The sequence below is a fragment of the Macaca nemestrina genome, chromosome 9 (assembly GCF_043159975.1).
Source record: "Macaca nemestrina isolate mMacNem1 chromosome 9, mMacNem.hap1, whole genome shotgun sequence".
Lineage (NCBI taxonomy): Eukaryota > Metazoa > Chordata > Mammalia > Primates > Cercopithecidae > Macaca > Macaca nemestrina.
In genome coordinates, this window is record NC_092133.1 from 133,922,692 (window position 1) to 133,939,327 (window position 16,636).

A 16,636-nucleotide genomic window follows, 5' to 3' on the forward strand; every position below is an offset into this window, starting at 1 on the left:
GGATATAATGCATACAAAATAGAATGGAGTTGTTCTCATTGCACATAGTTTCAAATGTATAGCATGTGGGAAATAAAGAAATGTCAGGACGGGACGTCCAGTAGACCAATTACATAGGCACAAAACCAGTGTCACACCACCCACAGTTTTGAGGGGTTTTTGTTTTTAGTTTAGTGCGATATTGGTTATCTAGGCTTTCTGCTGGTCTATCCTTGTTTCCTTAGCCATGTAATGTTAAGATACTCAAGTGATTCTGGTGGCACAGGTTAGTCCCATAGAACAGAGTGTGTTAAAGTAATTGGTCTTCATAGGAGCCAGCTCTTAATCTCAAAATCATTAATATAAAAATTTAACTAGCTGTACATACCAAAGATTTTGGAAAAATCCTCAGTACAGTCAAATCCATGGACATTCTTTTATTATAAGTGATTTTATACATATAGAGGTACATATATAAAAATCTATATCTACCTACCCTTCTATTCATCTACCCATTTGTCTATCCACATTTTCTCATGCTAATGAACATAAACTTTTTTTTTTTTTTCTTTTGGAGACCAAGTCTTACTCTTGTTGCCCAGGCTGGAGTGCAGTGGCCTGATCTCGGCTCACTGAAACCTCTGCCTCCTGGGTTCAAGCAATTCTCCTGCCTCAGCCTCCCAAGTAGCTGGGATTACAGGTACGTGCCACAACACCTGGCTAAATTTGTTTGTAATTTTAGTAGAGACGGAGTTTCACCATGTTTGCCAGGCTGGTCTCAAACTCCTGACCTTAGGCGGTCTGCCAGCCTTGGCCTCCCAAAGTGCTGGGATTACAGACGTGAGCCACCCCACCTGGCTGGACATAAACTCTAACAAAAGATTACATTTCTTGAAAAAGCAGTCTCTTATCCTTAAATCAAGAAGGAACTCTGATACTTCTACCAATCAATATAATTTGATTGAATTAGTGGAAGATTATAAAGGTATTTTGAAAACAGACATCCTCATACAATTAGGGTACCATGTACATGTAGCATTTAGATGTGGGCCATATAGTTTAATTCACAAAGCAGGAAACTTTAAAATGGGTAGATTCTTTTATTTTTCAATGGCAGATGCTGTCTATTTTGAAAAGTAGCCATTGATTTAGTGTAACAGAAGTAACGTGAAATATTATAACGTGAAATATTTAAGTTGGGTAAGACGCATAGTCACACTGAACAATATATCTAAATAAAGTATAGAACAAAACACCAGACATATAGCCTGTTCACAACTGCATTTCATTTTCTTTTTAAATTTTGGCTAACTGAAGTCAACAAAAGTTCAGTTATTCATTACTCTTTATTTTCAAATTAAATGTGCTAAAGTATATTTTATATATTTATGCATTTTTCAAAGAGCTTAAGGTAGCTGATTTATTCATGAAATGTTGAGGGGACACAAACAAATCCCCAAAGTGATGCTAATTTGTAAATTAAATATACATAAATTAATCCACATAACTCCGGGAACAAAATAATTCTTAGAAAAATGCATGGAATTCATTATGAGCCATTAAAGAAGCATTCAGTAATTACTAGCAGTGAGAACAATTTATAATATAAACTTAGACTTTTTTCTGTTTTGTAATGATGAAGCTTACCTAGATTTAGAGAATCCAATGGCTGTTTGTCATATTTTCTTGGAAGAATCATTTCAAATTTTCTGCTCTTCTTATAGAAAAAAATAATAATACTAAATCTTCAAGATATAGAGCTTTGAATAGAAAACTTTCGACATGAATATCCTTAAGGCAAGAGCTCCTTCATAGTCTCAGTCTTTTGTTAGTTGAATAATTAGCTCTCCTTCATGTTCTTGCCTAACATTGCATTTTGCTCCATAGAGAATATTGTGTGAATGAGTTTAAACATTAATTCACTTGCCTCCATCATAATGATAGTTGCATGTAATATCTCTAACAGACTACGTACTCTCATACGCATGTTATGTTACCTTGGTTAGTCTGAGTTACTTCAAACCTATGAAATGACCTCTCTCACCTCCATTTTATAAGTGAGGAGGTACAGTAATTTTCTTTCTGTTGGGGGTCAGCAAACTATGCTCTAGGGTCCAAATTTCCCACCTTATTAGTAAATAAAGTGGTATTGGAAAACAGAGAAGTCAGTTCATTTCTATGTTGTTTATGGGCTACTTTCTCTCTATCACAGCAGAACTCAGTGTTGGCAACAGAGAACATATACTTGGCAAAGCAAAAATGCGTACTTCAGGCTCTTTATGAAATGTTTGCTGATCCCTGCTCTGCCCTAGGTCACTGACTTTCAAACCTAGGGTTTTCTTTAGCTAACACCTGCTCTTTTTACTGTACCATGATACAAGTCAAAGGGAAAAAAATGTTAAGAGGAGGAGTAAATTATGAACTTACTTATTTTTAAAACAAGACTTTTTGCCTTGATAATCTGCAATAATAGAATGAGGGTTTTAGGTTTAAATTTTTTCCTAGAAAGGTATTATCACTGTGAACCTAGACCAGGTGTGTAAATATTCATGGACTCAGACATATCACTTAAAATTGAAAATAATAATACCTGATTTTTGTGAATCCAAAGGTTTGGGACAGATAGGTTCTTTATAACTCTATTTTCTATTTTTCTTAATTCCAATTCCCAGGCCAGACCTGTGGCAAGTCTAATTCGCGTCGTTGAAAATGATCTAAAATAGTTTGCAATATAGTTTTTAATTATCATTCTAAGTGAAATATGCTTAAATGAACAAAGTAATAGACCATATATTTATGACCCATAGTAGTTCATTTTGAGTCATTAGGAAACATAAACAATAGAATTCAATTAAATACAAATAAATTCTTTTTTAAATTTTTTCAAGCATTTCTTCATGTCCTCTAGAGGATAATAGTGATTGATATTTGTATAGCTATTAATTTAATGTTAGAATCACTTTTACATATATTGCTTCTTTTGAATTACCCACATACACAAACACACATAATATACAAACAAGTATGGCCTACTTAATCTAATTAAAATTTAATAAACAACTACAATGTATAAATTACTATCCTAGGTGTTAGACATCAAATGCATATGTTCTCAAGGGGAAGAAAGATCATGAAACACTTTTTTTTTTTAAACGATATTAAGCAAAAAGTTTTATAAGGAAGTTAAACAGGGCACCATGACAGACACAGTTTGGAAAAACTGGAATTGCAGATTTGGGCAGGGTCAGGTGATGGAAGTGGCTCAGTGTGGCACGAAGACTTCACCGCAGCACCTTGACATTATCGGCATTTTAGGCAAGAGGGTTCTTTGTGGTGCTGTCCTGGGCATTGTAGGAAACGTAGCAGCATCCCTGACTTCCACTCACTAAATGCCAGCAGTAGCTGTGTGTTCCTTAATTGTGACAACCAAACCCATATCCAGATGTCAGATATCATTTGGGGGGCAAAATGACCCTTTGTTAAGAACCTCAACTTAATGAATGGACAAGAAAGGCCAAAAATGAATCTAGGACATGAAAATAGATTAAATGTCTATTTGAGTCATCCCGATGAGAAAGAGTAGAAGAGGAGGGAATGAGATGAGGGCATAATTTGGAGGTAGAAAGTAGAGAACCTGATGGATTGAAAGTGGGCTGTACAACAGCTGTCCAGCTTTAACGGGAAGAAAAATCACCAGGAGAGCTTGTTATGAAGTCAAAATTAGGGCAATTTTGAATCATTTGGTATAAAGAAAGGGTATAGGAATTCAGTTTTTAACATACATCACATTTTGAGAAAAAGTGGTGTAGATGTAGAAAACAATTAGAAGAAGGGCTGGGAATAATGAGAGAGTAACACAGTTTCTAGGATAACCAGAAGAGTTGACCAAGAAATCATAATAAAGTGGGATGTAGCACTTTGCGGGCTGGGAATGTATGAATAAACCTTGGTGCCTTGGTAATTAAAACCAGAGATAGTTTTGCTCAGGAGCTTACTGGGCAAGAAAACGCAAGAACATGCCTGTTTTCTTGTAAATGAAGGCATTTGCTTATTTTTCAGAAGTAAACTTCTATAAGCGATGGCTTATAAGACTATTTTCCAGAAATCTGTAAACTTATACCATCTTTAATATTGAGAGAAGGATTCTCTAGGCCTGGGTTACTCTGCTGCTTTTAACAATTCCAGGAAAAAAAAAAAAATCTATTACTTAACAATTGTCAAAAAAAATATGTATGTCTCCTAAGAACATTCATGCTCATGATTTGTAGGCTTAACATTCCTGTTTTCAAATGGCAAGAGGAGAAGAGCATTTCATATATATTTATAACATTTCTGTGGCGTGAAATTTTCCTCCAGGGAGCTAACGCCTCCAGCAGCTTCTAACTGGGTAAGCGCAGATAGCAAAGGACCTAATGAGCACATATTATACATTGGAGGGACAGAGTGGTTCTCTATTAGGTCTTTTGCTATCTGTGCTGATCCAGTTAGAAGCTTCTGGAGGCTTTAGCTCCTTGGAGGAAAGTTTCAGGACACAGACCATTGCCTCTCAGTACTTCCTGTGGTTTATTGTGCATGACTCATGTTCAAGAGTCCTGTGGTTGAGGTTACTAAAATGAAATGACCCTTCAGGATGACAAAAATGATAAATACAGTCTTATAAGTCAAACATGTTACCTCCGTAACTTCAATTTTTGATTTTAGATCTTCCTAAGCCATCCATAATGTTAGGCTTCTTATGCAGTATTTATCAGTGCTAGAAATAACTATTTTGTGGGAAGGAAAGAGAAACAATTTATTCTTCTAAAATATTCACTGCAGTTTTAAGAAGGAGTCAGAGAGAAGCATTTTTAAGCATTTTGCTCAACATTTGCTAATAGCTGGTAAAATAGAAAACAAGGTTCCTGAAACTGGCATTTCCACTAGTCATGCATCTCCATTTTGCTAAAGGAAACACACTGATCCAATTATAAATATTTTATAGTGTCTGTAATTTTCTTTAAAAATTATCCTACATAGTATGCAATTTGTGCTTAAATTATGAGCTAATGGAATTAAATTAACGTGTATACTCTAATTGGATATACACATTCCAGGGCAGCAATGGTATTTTAATTAGCATGATGGCAGTTAGAAATAGCTTTTTTTATTGATGAAATGTAGTGATGTTAAAGATATGTGGACTGGATGGAAATGTTGCAGGCACTACCATCCTGGTCTGAATAGTGTATAATGATGGAAGTGATGCATTTTCTCTTCTCTTTGAAATGGAGGCCTAGGTTGGGATTCTCATCTCCAGGATGCCTAACAGGGATTTCATTTCACTAGCATTTCCTTGCCTTGCCATGTTAATAAACGTATGTCCTTGTAGGAGAATTAGTCTGAAACTCTTTTCTTGGAACCACATATCTTATAGCATAGATACCAGGAAGGAGAGCTAACAACATATTTCACTGGCTCTAAAATGTGCCTCTAAAAGATAATGTAATATTTCCTTAGGAACACTTTTACACTGTTGGTGGGAATGTAAATTAGTTCAACCATTGTGGAAGAAGCTGTGGTGACTCCCCAAAGATCTAGAACCAGAAATACCATTTGGCCCAGCAATCTCATTACTGGGTATGTACCCAAAGGAATATAAATCATTCTGTTACAAAGATACATGCACACAAATGTTCACTGCAACACTATTCACAATAGCAAAGACATGGAATCAACCCAAATGTCCATCAATAATAGAATGGATTAAAAAAATGTGGCACATATATACCATAGGATACTATGCAGCCATAAAAAGGAATGAGATCCTGTCTTTTGGAGGGACAAGGATGGAGCTGGAAGCCATTATCTTCAGCAAACTAATGCAGGAACAGAAAACCAAACACTGTATTTTCTCATGTATAAGTGGGAGCTGAACAATGAGAACACATGGACACAGGGAGGGGAACAACACACACTGGGGTCTGTTGGTGGGTGGAGTTGGGGGAGGGAGAGCATTAGGAAAAACAATGCATGCCAAGCTTAATACTTAGGTGATGGGTTGATAGGTGCAGCAAACCACCATGGCACACATTTACCTTTGTAACAAACCTGCACATCCCACACATGTATCCCAGAACTTAAAATAAAAATAAAAACTAAACAAAAATACGTCAGGTGATAAGTCATGCAGTTCTAAAGGCTATGATTCATTCTGTATATCTGAGTTACAGTGTTTGTAAATTCCTGAGTTATCTGTAATTATTAACAATAAGCATGGGTATTCCTTAACGTTAAGTGAGAAAGTAAGTTTGACATATCAGAAACTCACTGGGAAAAGCACTGGGGTCTGAAGAGCATTCTTTAAAGGAAATTAAACTCTGAACACTAAAACAGAGTCCAGCAGAGGAAGTCAAAATAAGGCATTGCGAGTTCTTAGCAGAATGGCTGAGTTCCGGGATTACTTTACTCTCTTCCATAGAGAAACAAAGAATTTGGAAATCAAATGTGCATAAAGGAAAACTACATACTTGAATTTTTTGGTCAACCAAAACACACTACATGTAGATAAAACTAATGGTGAGGAAGCTTATGAAAATCAAAGTAGTAAATAATTTAGTTCTCACCAGAGATAGTCTTGAATTGACTTGTTTAGGATGTTTCTTAAGAAGTTATTTCATTCTCCAAACTCCTCAAGATGAAAATATAAAGAGGAAAATAACAAATTTAAAAATATATAACATTTCTTAAATCAGGACATATACAATCTCTGTTCTCTAGATAGTAGTCAGGAAATATGTGTTATTGTCAATACATTCTGGCAAGATAAAAAAGTGCCAGCAGTTTAGTCTTGAAATAAGAGATAACAATGTGGACTCATTGAAGAAATATTGCAGCAAGAACCTTGATGGAACAGGGGATTATTTTGCAAGGGCAAATGGGGAAGACCCCTGATATTGATGCCTTTGGTTCCCAACTTGATTTAAAAGAGAGAAATTTTGAATGTGAAGATATTTTAAGAACACATTAACTAATATACTTTCCATATATTTTTCATTTTATATATACAAAAGAATAATGTACAATAATTTTTAAAAACTTATGTCTACATCAAATAGCTCTTTGACCAAGCATAAAAAGATTATAAGTGGTAATAAAGATGTGTTCCACAGTTTAGCAGCAAATTATTTTCTTAGTTTTGAATAAAACAACAGTTTGTCTTAAAATGGATGGCATTTTAGTCTGGGCATGGTGTCTCACACCTGTAATCCCAACACTTTGGGAGGCTAAGGCAGGTGAATCACTTGAGGTCAGGAGTTCGAGACCAGCCTGGCCAACAAGGTGAAACCCAGTTTCTACTAAAATTACAAAAAACTTAGCTGAGTGTAGTGGTACATGCTTGTAATCCCGGCTACTTGGGAGGCTGAGGCAGGATAATCACTTGAAGCCGGGAGGCGGAGGTTGCAGTGAACTGAGATCGTGCCACTGCACTCTGGCCTGGGTGACAGAGGGAGACTCTGTATCAAAAAAAAAAGAAAAAAAAAATCACAAAAGGATGGCATTTTAGAATTTATGAAATATGGTAATTTTGAATGATGGACATGTCTCAGTTTACTTCTTACAACACCCTGGCCGAGTTGAACACTTCCTCCCAGATCCAGACAACTAGATCGAAGGGTGTCACTCACTCTTGGGAGCTCACAAACTCCAATTCCAAAGCCACTTGGAAATAGTCTCAATTTTTTTTTTCATATCCTCCCCTCATTCCCATACCGGTGCATCTGTGCAAATTCAGCCCCAGAAATAGCAATAGCTCCTCAAGGTAAATATCCAAATGAACTATAATAATGATCCTGGGCTATGCTTCAAATTACTTGATTACTTTACAATTCTTCAAATTACTTTAGGGTATGCTTTCAAACATAAACTATACCCGGCAGGGGGTTATAACATTAAATGGCACAATAACTGAATTATTCTTGCTTTAACAAATTACAAAAATAGTCAAGTTTAAGACACTATGAAATGAATGAATCCAAGCTACTAGCCCAACAATTAATGCTTTGCTATCTCTTGTCTGAATAGACAACATGGGATCATTTTGTGCCTATCAACATATCAAAGTTTTAAATTTAGGACCCCACTTTCCCAATACAAGGAAACCAAATCTTGTTGCCATGTGGTTTTGTTTTAGTATAAGGTTTTTCTTTGTCTTTTCTTTACCCCTTCCCTCAGATGTTTAGAGTTTGCATAGTCGGGGATGATTAAAACATCAAAATACAAGCTCAAAGGAGAAAAAGACCTAAAAACTTCCAACACTTAATGCACATTTTATTCATTCTAAAAATAACACAAAGTCATAAAATATTGTATCGAGTCAAAATGTTGTAAAGAACACAGGTGTATATTTCAAGAAATTCTGTGGGAATTTTGTTTTAAAAAAACCTCCCCAAGAGAAAGTGTGCTGAAACTAGAAGAAACCCCAAACATCAATAAGGGTGAATGTACATCAATTAAAGTTGGCTGCATTTTAAGTTAAAATAACATGGGAAAATTATAAATGAATAAAGAAATTACGGAAGGTGCTTTTAAAATAAAGTCTTCAATATGTAATTCTCTGTATAATTTTTCACGTGCTACTCCTGTAAAGCGTAGTGTCGCTATAGCGGAAGAACGTTCCTACCAGAGGGTCACTCTGGGAACGTCAACCGGGTGGAGGGCCTTTGCAGAAAAACCTGAGTGCTATCAAAGTCTCCAATGGGCATTGAGAGTAACTCTTTGGATTTCACAGGAAAAATAAATAAATAAATAAAAATAAAAAGGAAGTAAAGGGGTATGAAGCTGGTACAGGAGAGATTAAAAAAAAAAAAAACTTAAATAAAACTCCCTCTCATTTACCCAGCTGGAGGTGCCTTGCATAGGATGTGTGAGTTTCTCAAACAAGACAAAGCAAATTGCTAGGGGCAACAACTTCATGGTTGGTGGATTCCTGCCTAAGTCCCTGCATTCCTCCTTTGCCATCTCTTCACCGGCAGAATCGCTTCCACCAAGAACGGTCGGGAGTAAAAGAAGGGCCATCAGTGAGGTCGTCATTTGGGCATAGACTATCAATATTCACTAAAGTGTGCATAAATGTGGACTTTAAGAAGTAAGCACCAGGCGGGCGCGGTGGCTCACGCCTGTAATCCCAGCACTTTGGGAGGCCGAGGCAGGCGGATCAAAAAGTCAGGTGATCGAGACTATCCTGGCTAACACGATGAAACCCCGTCTCTACTAAAAAAAAATACAAAAAAAAAATTAGCTAGGCGTTGTGGCAGGTGCCTGTAGTCCCAGCTACTTGGGAGGCTGAGGCAGAAGAATGACGTCAACCTGGGAGGCTGAGATCAGGCCTCAGTGAGCTGAGATTGCACCACTGCGCTCCAGCATGGGCGACAGAGCGAGACTCCGTCTCAGAAAAAAAGAAGTAAGCATCTTACTCAAGGAGATCTGGAATTTACCATGAAGAAAACAAGAACTCCAGATGTAAACATATGAATATCAGGTTCAAACGAATAAGAAGTATTACATATGTCTTGGTCGTATTGAATCCCATCAACCAAAGAGCACTAGGAACATACTTGCAGCCAGGCAAAGTTAAAAGTTACACTTTTTTGCTGTTGCACTTCTTTGGCTGCTGCGGCATGGAGAATACACTTCACTGCAGTTTTCGGAGATCTCAGGAAGAGAAAGGTGGGAAGTTTTCCTTATGGGAAGGGAGGGTTTGGATTTGTGCTAGCTGATTCTGATGAAGGTCTAGGGAAAGGGACCTTATGAAGGTTTAGATGCTGTCAAGGAGCAAGTAGAATTCAGAAATTGGATATTGCAATAATGTTTGTCCTTGGGGTGTAAAGATGACAGTGGGGCTAGGATTGAAATTGGCGAAGAAGCAGCAATATTTCAAAATAAGGTAAATTAGTTGTTTGGAGGCATGCAGGGCGGTCTGATCCAATTCCACCAGTCTTTTTGGAACCATTGTTACACTATGTTGGGAACACTGTAGCTTGATAAGCAACTGGACATGTGTTTCATTTCCTCAGTAGGGTTGACCAGAAAACATAATGAGTCGAAAGGTTTACCAAAAAGCTCTGTACATTGCTTTCTTATTGACTCTCGACATCTACAAAATAAAAAAGTCAAAATGAATGAAAGTGGATTGATTGATTATCCTGATAATGCTATGAAATAGCAATAAGTAGATACATATGGGGCCCAGGTTGGACCTCATTGTATCACAGGCAGAGTGTACTTTGGCCACCATGAGCTAGGCAGAAGATCCCCCTCACTGAGTCATGCAAGTAAGGCAGCCACCATCACAAAGGATTTGAAACAAAAGAAGAAGAGAAGGGGAAGTTTGGTAGCTTCTGAATATTGCCAGCCACTGATCTCATGTGAAATACCTAGAGTTCTGTGTTCTACAATCCTGTGAACGTAAATGGTGTGATCACCACTTCTTTGAATGAGAAGCGTCCCATGTGTTACATATATGAAATTAAGAAGAATGTTCATAAAATCTTTGTTCTGGTTCCATTGAGCCCTTAAAGGGAATTGCAGGATGATTAAGTGGAAAAAGTCTAGGTGCTAGGAATTTCTTCTTCTTTTTTTCTGATAAGTCCATTTTTTGGAAGACACTAGGATTTGAAGCGCATATATCATGGAAGTGACCTTCAAAAGGAATTTAACTTCTCTGAGCTTTGGTTTCCTCATTGTAAAATACAGATGGTAATATAGAACTTTTAAGTGTTGCTAATACTGTTCATCAAAATTTGCAAAAATGATCCACACAAAGTGGATCCATGAAATCAGTGTGAGTAAAATATAAATATGAATCTGATTCCTCGCATTCCAAAATTTACTTGCAAATGTTCAAATATCTCTTGGTTAATCAAGAAATACCTATCATAAGTTATTTGTGGTTGGAAGTTTTCAAGTAACGCAAAGGGCCATAAATTAGCCTTGACCAAAAAAAATAAATAAATAAAGTAAAAAGGAATAAGAAAGAGGGGGAGGAGGAGAAGAAGAAGGAGAAGGAGAAGGAAAAGGAGAAGGAGAATGAAAACAAGGGCTGTAGGTGGGGTGGGATTGTTTATATAAAGCATAGCGCTTCGTTTCTGGGCATCCAGGAGGCACGGAAAGATCCAGAAGTAGGGATCAGCAAAGCCATGTGTAACACAGACTACAGAAATATTCTCTGCATTTCTTGTTTTCACTTCCCCCTCATTTTCTACCTCATTGATCTCTCTTTGCAGCTCAGATTTCTCAACGCTTCACACACATGTGTACCCATCAATTAAGAGACTTCCTATTCACCATTCAAGGGGCCACAAAGACTAAGTGGTGATTACTCATTTCAGCTCCTCGGGGAAGAAAATCTGATGTCACAGAGGGTGATGCAGATCTTGAGATTTAAACATAGCTGTCAGAGGCTCAGTTGCTTTTGAATAAAGGCTGTCAATAAGTCATTGGCAGTTGGGAAGATGCAGTAAAAGATATTTGCCACAAATATCTAATAATGAATATTCAATATTTTTCTAGGTCATGGTGGCAAGAGTAGTATTCAAATTTTGTTTGCATTTAAAGATTAATGTGACTGAAATAATACTAATTCTCATGGGGGAAGCATTTTCACTGCTACTGTTTCACTAATCCCCACAAATCCATGGGTAAGTCATGTTATTATCCTCAATTACTAATAAGGACCTTAGGCCTAGAGAGGGTGTTCAAATGTGCATGCTTTTAAGGTCTATAATTGAGAGGAGAATGACTTTATGCCTATTGAATAGTACAAAATAGATTTGGGATCTAAAAAGCAGAAATACGCCAGTACTCTACTTAAAAAAGGAAGACATTTCTAATGAATGTTAGGCACATTTTGAGACAAGAAAGGTAAGAGCAAATTACCCGACTTTAGCATAACAGATGTTTTGAAAGTAATCACACACACAAAAATGTTTTACTTCAATGACTGCGATCAACCTAAAAGTTTAAAAAAATCAAAAAAGAAATTTCAATTTGTGATTTCAAAGAATCTATTTTACACCGTTTAAATTTTTAAGTTCTGAGACACATAATTTGAACTGTATCTTTAAATAACACAAAGATGCAAAGAAGCTGATGTGCAGTCGTACTAATCCTTAACTTTATAAATTACAGCAGTTTAGCTAATGCACCTGATCAGGAAATTGGTCAGGCATGTGTCAGCCATACTTAGACAATCACTTGATTTAGAATTAAAGCCAATTCTGTACTTAAGAAAACGTGGAATAAAAACTAGCTTTCCAGAGGGAAAAGAACTATGTGAGAGAAGAGATGAAGAATAAAGGTGACAGGGCAAAGTCAAAAATAGTAATTATAACCTCTTGTGGGAGGGATAACTTTGAGGGTTAAAACTTGTCTTACAATTTTGTGAACATGGAATATTAACCTGATAAAAAGGGAGGCAGTATGTCAACTTCCACCTTACAATTCAAACACATACAGATTTTCAGCAAACACATCTTCATACAAGAAATAAAAGAGCCCAGTTTTATACAGGTTGCAGCGCCTAAGTCAATTTTCTATAAATAACTCATGGCTGTCAAGGGAATTGCAGTTTTCTCCAGTTAAGAAAGCTGTAGGCAAACCCAGAAGCCTATTAAGAAGGAAATGACAGACTTTGGGCATTTAATTGTGTTCATCACCAAGAAGACACCAGAAGTCTACAACTAACCTGACTGGAGTCTGAATGGAGTTGAATCTACTCATGAGTGTTTTCCCATCTTTAAAACCTTTCGAGTTTAAAGAGAATATACTGATTTGGTCAATAGCAATTTTGTTTTCTCTTGTAGTCAGTGAGATAAATGTATATGTTTTGGTTACTTTTACTAAAAGCTATAAGAATAAGAGTATACAATATTAGCCAGGTGTGGCAGTGAGCACCTGTAGTCCCAGCTGCTCGGGAGGCTGAGGTTGGGGGATTGCTTGAGCCCAGGAGTTCAAGGCTGCAGCGAGCTATAAGTGTGACACGGTACTCCAGCCTTGGTGACAGAGACCCTATCTCTTAAAACAATATATATAGAGAGAGTATATTATGTTTTATATATATACACACACACACACACACACACACACACATATATATAGCATATTATATTATGTATTGCATATTGCATACCTATATTGCATATTTTTAAAAAAACACCAAAGTCTGTATTTACTATATACTGATGAGTCTTTGGTTACTGTTACCAAGTGTGTAACTGGTATATCAGTATACATTAATTCTTCCCAAAGACCTTTCTTTCCCTATCTTCACTCTGTCAAAACACCTCCCTGTCTTGTCTATTGTTCACACTGGGCTACCTACACTATCTAATCTGTTTCTTTTTTTTGTTATCAAGTAGCTATTGCCACTTGTAGCAGATATAATCCACGTTCTGCTCAGATCTTTCAGAATCACTTACTTATTCAATAAGCTTCTTTCTGGTATCCTTGTGCCTTAGTTTCAAATTGTCTACACCTGAAACTCTGTTAGGTGGCCTTCCCTTGAGCTACAGAAAGCACCTAGCCTCTATACAAAGATCTGGCCACACTAGAGTTTACATCCCTGGTCCCTACCCCTTGGAGGGCACAGGTACAGGAGTTAGAGTCTGAAAGCCCAGTAACCTTGCCTCCAGTCAGAAAAAAATCCCACAGCATGATTTATGCTCCAGGTCTCCCTGCAGTCAGGCTGAGACTGAGACTTTGATGAAATCTCACCCTGGCTGGACTCTTCTTCTCCTGACTTGTTTCTCCCACTCCCTTATGAGTTTCCCTAAGAGTGCTTCCTTCATAAGTCACTTAAAGATGCATCCACCTCTCAGGGTCTGCTTTGGGGAAATGGGAAACTTGACCTCAGATACCATTCTTTTCTCCTTTCTTGGTTTCTTTTTTTTTTTTTTTTTTTGAGATGGAGTTTCGCTCTTATTGCCTAGGCTGGAGTGCAATGGCACAATCTCAGCTCACCACAACCTCAAGCGATTCTCCTTCCTCAGCCTCCCGAGTAGCCAGGATTACAGGCATGTGCCACCACACCCAGCTGATTTTTTGTATTTTTAGTAGAATCAGGGTTTCACCATCTTTGTCAGGCTGGTCTTGAACTCCTGACCTCAGGTGATCTGCTGGCCTCGGCCTCCCAAAGTGCCGGGATTACAGGCATGAGCCACTGTGCTCGGCCTCTTGGTTTCTTTCTTAATAATCCCACTGATAAATGTATCCATTCAATTAACATTCATTCTAGACATTTCTTAAATACCTGTGGTGGGCCAGGTTCTAAGTTCCTAGGCCCTAGAAACATACAGTTTATTGAGATAGAAAGGAAAAAAAGATGGTGTCTTGTTTTTACCCAGCCACCAAACAACCTTCACCTACATTCCCATACCCCAGGTCCTCTTCTTAGGATGTGTTACATTTGATTTATAAATGTGCTAAGCAAGGAGGAGGATGGGGTTGGAAAATCTTGAACTCTGCAGAAGTTGTAAGCTGATCAATTCTAAAAACATTTTTTCATACATTAAGTCTCAACCAGAAGACACGTAAAGGCCCCTGGAAAAATCTAATACAATACCGAGTACCTTTCAGTGTATTGATTAGCTAAATAAATAGAAATGACGGCTTGGTACATCAAGTGGTTACATACATTAAATTATATAGTTATAATTGGGCTGTATTCTAAGTGTTTGTTAACAACAGGTCACAATAAGAACCATTGCTATATAGGTAAATTAGAGAACTGATTTCTTTTTTATTTTTATTTTTATTTATTTATTTATTTTTGAGACAGAGTCTTGCTCTGTCGCCCAGGCTGGAGTGCAGTGGTGAGATCTCGGCTCACTGCAAGCTCTGCCTCCCGAGTTCATGCCATTCTCCTGCCTCAGCCTCCTGAGTAGCTGAGACTACAGGTGCCTGCCACGACGCCCGGCTAATTTTTTTTGTATTTTTAGTAGAGACGGGGTTTCACCATGTTAGCCAGGAAGGTCTCGATCTCCTGACCTCGTGATCCACCCACCTCGGCCTCTCAAAGTGCTGGGATTACAGGCGTGAGCCACCACACCTGGCTGAGAACTGATTTCTTAACCAGTAGAAAGAGGGAAGTTAAATGGATATAATATAAATAACAAGAATCTTCAGCTATGATATGAAATACAACCATACATATATAAGATAAAGATGCTAGCAGTAAGGTAGTGGACTGGAAGTTATACCATAAGCTTTCCTGGTTCTGAGGTCTTTGAACTCAGAATGACCACACCCGCTTTATTGGTGCTCCAGCTTGCAAAATGCCCAAGGATGCAGATGAGCTTCCTTGGGCTCCAAAAATCGCATGAGCCAATCCCATAATAAATCTCTTTTATCTCCTTATATATTCTACTGGTTTTGTTTCTCTGGTGAACCCAAACACAGACATGATGGCTCTGAAACCCCTACACACAGGATAAAGTAAATATGTTGGACAAATATGAAGAATGTAAAACATTTCTCTCTATGTATTTATCTTTAAATCTGTTAAAAAGGCTACTGACTAAAGTAAAAAAAAAATATGTTGTGTAAATTATTCTTAGAGAAAGGATATATGCTCATAAGAGTACAAAGTTTGGGAGACTGGTAATTAGAAGCATACTGTTGTAAGATTTTTATTTTTTAATTAAGAAGCAGAATATTCTTTGAAGATAGAATGTGATAAGTTAAAGATCATATTATACTCTCTAGAGCAATCACTATGAAATAACAAGAAAGTCTTAATGGGAAAGTGGACAGAGGGATTTCCAGTTCTGTCTAAGTAGGGGTAGACTCATTCCAAGCTATTTCTCTCTGTTATAACTGAAAAACCCTGGCCATACTACAGGAAACAAACACAGAAACATTGAAATGTGGACAGAAAAAAATCAGCCTGGCTAGGAACTTCAAGACATTAGAAATAACACAATATGTACCACATGGTGCACTGGAAAAGCCTGTAACCTAGAACCCCCAGCAGGTGACTGGAAATAAGTGTCAAAGCCCCGAGAAAACCTTGATTCCTGGAGTGAAGGGACTGGTACAAGGTTGGTGTAGGAGAATAGAACATCAATTTGGTGATATCATCTCCTGCATTGTGATGTTGTCAATGGAATCTAAGGAGAAGCTGAACTTCTCTTCTCTCCCAGGAGCAATGAGGTGCTACAAGTAACTCCTCCCTTGACCCTTCCTTGGTGTTGACTCCGTCCAGTGGAGAGCTGAGCTTTAGTCCCCACCTGGCAGCAGCAAATGTATGAGACAAATGTATATGTGTTGGTTACTTTTACTAATAGTTATAAGACTAAGAGTATACAATTAGCCAGGCCTGGTATTGAGCACCTGTAGTCCCAGCTGCTTGGGAGGCTGAGGTAGGAGGATCGCTTGAGCCCAGGAGTTCAAGGCTGCAGTGAGCTATGAGCGTGACACAGTACTCCAGCCTGGGTGACAGTGAGACCCTATCTCTTAAAACATATATATAGAGAGAGCATATTATGTTATATATACACTCATGTCTCTATTTTTAAAATTGAAGAGCCAGAACATATCCATGGATTAAGAAAGTCAACATAATATGTCAATTCTATTCCAAACTTATGTACTGGTTTAATACAATTCCTGTCATCTTTCCAGC

General features: G+C 37.5%; 1 long non-coding RNA gene across 1 annotated transcript in view; it reads left to right on the forward strand.

Moving 5' to 3' along the window:
- Positions 1-16,131: 16,131 nt before the first annotated feature.
- The window catches only part of LOC139356125 (uncharacterized), a 40,081-nt gene continuing 39,576 nt past the window's right edge, over positions 16,132-16,636 (forward strand). The window contains exon 1 of the long non-coding RNA XR_011607521.1: positions 16,132-16,256. This is a non-coding gene — a long non-coding RNA (uncharacterized lncRNA). The remainder of the gene's footprint in view (positions 16,257-16,636) is intronic.